The sequence below is a fragment of the Octopus bimaculoides genome, chromosome 23 (genome assembly GCF_001194135.2).
Source record: "Octopus bimaculoides isolate UCB-OBI-ISO-001 chromosome 23, ASM119413v2, whole genome shotgun sequence".
Classification (NCBI taxonomy): Eukaryota; Metazoa; Mollusca; class Cephalopoda; order Octopoda; family Octopodidae; genus Octopus; species Octopus bimaculoides.
In genome coordinates this window covers 30,488,356-30,493,355 of record NC_069003.1, presented here as the reverse complement: position 1 = coordinate 30,493,355, position 5,000 = coordinate 30,488,356, and the positions used below count along the sequence as shown (strand labels likewise).

The window sequence follows — 5,000 nt, the reverse complement described above, 5'->3', positions numbered from 1 at the left end:
ATATATATAGAATGTGTGTGTGTGTGTGTGTGATTATCAGCAAAGTAGCAACATAAAATGTCAAGCTGTCCAAACAAAACTTTGGTTTCTTTTTCTGTCTTTCTTTCTTTCTTAATTTTAAGTCAGGGGGGAAAAAGGTGGGGAGAGGGAGGAGTTACATATGTGTACGTTTGTATGTATTTATGTATGTATGTATGTATGTATGTACATGTTATATACACACTCACATTCACAAGCATACTTATATACATGTGAACAATTTTTAACCTGCACCCACGTTTTCAGAACACACACACATATATATATACAGATTCTGTTGTGGATGTGGATGTAAGATTTAAGTTATGAAGGAACAAGTATACACACACACACACACACACATCATATATATGCACACAAGCACACGCACATACATATATGTGCATAGTATATAACACACATACTCAAGCAAACACACACACACACACACCATATAAATGAGCACAAGCACATACACTCATAGACACACACAGAGCATATAACATAAATATGCAAAAGTGCACACACACACACATGAAAAATACACATTTACATCACACAGACACATATAAACATACATAAAAGTACACACACACATATACATACAGAGCCGTTTCTGGTTATAGCTCCAACAAAAATAACATCAATTTCTTTAAATCGTTAATTTTTTTTTTCTCAACTGATCAATAGACCAATTGCGTAAACCTATCAGTAACGTACCTATTAATGGCTACTGGAAACAGCTGTAAGCCAAATTTGCTCAAATAAAAGAAAAAAATATGGAATGACAATTATTTATACCCTTGTCTTGTATATCACTGGAGCCCAACTATGGATTTACAATATAGAATTGTGATGAACCATAACCTTTGACCCTGCCATAAGAATACAGGGAGTTCTTCACTAATCTAACCAATACTGATAGCCTGGTGTGCAAACAGAGAGTTTAGGGAGTATTTTGCCTGGATCGATAATCCCTCACTATTAGCTCTGAGTGGATTTAGTAGATGGAAACTGAAAGAATCCTGTCATATATATATATATATATATATATGTATTTATGTGTGTGTTTGTCCCTCTGCCATCGCTTGACAACTGATGCTGGTGTGCTTATGTCTCCGTAACTTAGAAGTTTGGCAAAAGTGGCCGATAGAATTAGTACTAGGCTTACAAAGGGTGAGTCCTTAGGTCAATTTCTTTGATCAAGAAACCCTTTACAGTGATGCTCCAGCATGGCTGTAGTCAAATGACTGAAACAAGTAAAAGAATTGAATATATACCGAGGATCTTCCTGTCGTAAAGGGCTCCACAATTTCTTTCTCAACAACCTGCGCAGATGATTTGATTATAGTAACCAAACGTATGTGCTGCCACATGGCTGGTATCAACGAGACCATGTGCCACATGGTAGGCATTGACGAGACCATGGAGCAATGTGAAATGAAGAGTTTGGCCCAAGAACACAGAGCATCACCCAGTCTGGGAATTGAAATCACAATCTTGTGATTGTTAGTGCAATACCCGAACTATTAGGTCACAAGCCCTCCTATACATATATATCTGGCATCATAAAAACGATGTCAAATGATACTGGGGCCTGGTGCAGCTCCCCAGCTTGCTAGCTCTGACCAAACTGTCCAACTCATGCCAGAATGGACAATGGATGTTAAATCTTGATGTATATATTAACATATAAAGGCATACAGATATACACAAACGAACAGGTTTCTATCTACCAAAGCCACTCGCAAGGGGCATTGGTTGACTAAGAGCTACCTACAGTAGAACATCCTTGCCCAAGGTGCTGTACAGTGGGACTGAACCCCATACCAATGGGGTTGCAAACATTTGGTCCTAAACACACAAAACACACACATGTATGCACATAAGAAAAAAACAGAGTCTGTGATATTTAAAACACACCTGTATACAGCTACGCACACAAACTGCACATAGAATAGACTCGAGAGATACACACACATGTGCGCACACACACACACACACACACAAACACATGTAATTCTATAGACATGAGGTGATATACACAAAGATGGTGAGAGATGAAGATAGCATGTAAGATGGATTACTGATGATGCAGTCCTCTCGAATAGCCCACAGCCCCACTGCCCAGACCCTGGACCTTAATTAAACTTTAGAACTTACCTGTTGTTATTATTCCTGGTATTATCCCCTACGCTGTCTTCTACTTCCTTTTGTCTGACTCGCTTCACCTGAAAAATAAAGAAACAGTAAACGATATAAATAATGTATACACATTATTCATATTTTGTTGATATTGAATATATATTAATAATATACTGTTCAGTTTCCATCTACCAAATCCACTCACTCACAAGGCTTTGGTCAGCCTGGAGCTACAGCTGCTATGCAGCAGAACTGAACTCAGAACAGTGTGGTTAGGAAACGGGCTTCTTACTACACAGTCATGCCTGCACTTATTATATTAGAAACATTTTGTCTAGAGTACTCAATAATACCAATCCATTACAAATCTGTCTAATTTTGGCACAAGGCCAGCAACTTCGTGTTTTACTGGTACTTTATTCAATCAACCATGAAAGGATGAATTAATGGCAAAGTTGACCTCGGTGGGATTCAAACTCAAATTAAAAAAAGGAGGCAGAAGAAATGTTGTTCTATATTTAAAGAGATGAGGAATTATGTACAATATTTACATTCAATGGATATTTGTCCTCATCTTGTTTGTTGTTAACACAATGTTTTGGCTGATATACCCTCCAGCCTTCTTCAGGTGTCTTGGGGGAAAATTTCAAACCTGGGTTCTCATTCCTAAGGTATTTTTCGATATTATTATTATTATTATTGTTGTTGTTGTCATTGTTAAGGTCACTGCTTGGAATCGAACTCGGAATCTTGGGGTTAGTAGCCCACACTCTTAACCACTACACCATATGTTGTTAAGCACTTTCCTTGATGCACTAATGATTCCACCTCCTTATCAAAACCTGTTTTTGTCTTGTACATGACCCTACACATAAGAACAAACCAGGAGCTATCTATAACCAGGTGAATAACCGAATAACCATGTGCACTGTGCAGTGTGATTGAACTTAGAACCACGTGGTTCAGCGGTGCACTTCTTAACTACACAGCTTTGCCTGCAGCTTACACACACAACAAACTCCTCCTCCTCCTCTCACTCTCTCTCTCTCCCCCTCAGCTGCATACTTGTTTTGAAGCAAATACCAACTGAATCAACTGAATGCCAATTAACATTTGGAAGCGATTATGCATATACCACACGCATCCACACACAAGTGCTTATGCAATTATAACACACGTGCAGGAGTAGCTGTGTGGTACAAAGCTTGCCTCCCAAGCACATAGTTCCAGGTTCAATCGCACTGATTGGCACCTTAGGCAAGTATCTACCACTATACCCTCGAACCAATCAAAGCCTGTGTGTGTGTGTGTGTGTGTGTGTATGTATGTATTTGTGTGTCTGTGTTTGTCCCCACACCATTGCTTGATAACCAATGTTCATGTGTTTATGTCCCCATAACTTAGTGGTTTGGCAAAAAGAAACTGATAGAATAAGTACTAGGCTTAACAAAGAATAAGTCCTGGGCTCGATTTACTTGACTAAAAGGTGGTGCTCCAGCATGGCTGCAGTCAAATGACTGAAACAAGAGTAGATTGTCAAGCAATGTTGTGGGGACAAACACAGACAAACACACACATACATATATATACAATGGGCTTCTTTCAGTTTCCATCTGCCAAATCCACTCACAAGGCTTTGGTCAGCCCAAGGCTATAGCAGAAGACACTTGCCCAAGGTGCCACACAGTGGGGCTGAACCCAGAACCATGTGGTTGGTAAGCAAGGTACTTACCACACAGTCACTCCTGCGCCTATGCATGACAAGCTTCTCTCAGTTTCTGTCTACCAAATCCACTCACAAATGCTTTGGTCAGCCCAAGGCTTTAGTAGAAGATATTTGCCCAAGGTGCCATGCAATGGGACTGAACCTGGAACCATGCGGTTGGGAAGCAAGCTTCTTACCACACAGCCATGCCTGTATATATTATACACACACACACACACACATACATATATAAACATGCAAGATACACAAATAGTCAATTAGCACATTAAGAAGAAAAAAGAAAGAGAAAAGCAATATGTACAGGACAAATTAACAAAAAAAAAAAAAAAAAAAAAAAAAAAAAAAAGAAAGAAATGAGAAAGAAAGAAAGAAAGGAAGGAATGAAACACAGAAAGAACAAGTGATTCTTATTTGGAAGAAAAATGAAAACAAACTTGACAAGATACAAATGAGAGAGATGTTTACTACTACTACTATTACTACTACTACTACTATTACTACAACTAATGATAATAGTAGTACGAAACAAGAAAGAAAAAAAATCTATTGAAAGCAGATGTTCCCACCACATTTTTGTTTGGTTTGTTTGTTATGTATTAGAACTGCAATGTAAAAGAGTATGTTTCTAATATGTTTATGTCGACGATGATGATGATGATGATGGTAATAAGTGATAAAAAGAAAACAAAATAAAAAAGAAATTATAGATAACAGCTGGGAGTTAGTTCATGTGGTTGTTTTTTGAGAGTAATTATGGTGTGATTCCAAGTTATTAAAGGTATTTTTAGGATACTATCCCCAACAAACCACCGCCAGCACCACAACAACAATAACAATAAACTCCGACACTGTACACACTGGCATCAATATCCTCGCCGCCGCCACCGCCACTCACTAAGTGAGCTTCGAGGTAGTCATTCCTCAACCTGCTAGAAATAACAGCCAAATTTTCCTTCCCATTTCTCGTTCTTTTTTTGTTTTCTTCTTTAAAAGAGTGAGAAAGACAAGATACATGATGCCTGAATAATAAATAGTTTAAAATGGATGGATCACGGCTGGAATGTCTTTGAACACAAGTTTTTTTTGTCTTGTCTGGGGAGGTGGGCGAGGG

General features: G+C 38.4%; 1 long non-coding RNA gene across 2 annotated transcripts in view; it reads right to left on the bottom strand.

Moving 5' to 3' along the window:
- LOC106883804 (uncharacterized) overlaps positions 1–5,000 on the bottom strand; it is a 162,067-nt gene that overhangs the window by 49,833 nt on the left and 107,234 nt on the right. For both annotated transcript variants that reach the window (XR_001411158.1, XR_001411160.2), the window contains exon 2: positions 2,182–2,249. This is a non-coding gene — a long non-coding RNA (uncharacterized LOC106883804). The remainder of the gene's footprint in view (positions 1–2,181; positions 2,250–5,000) is intronic.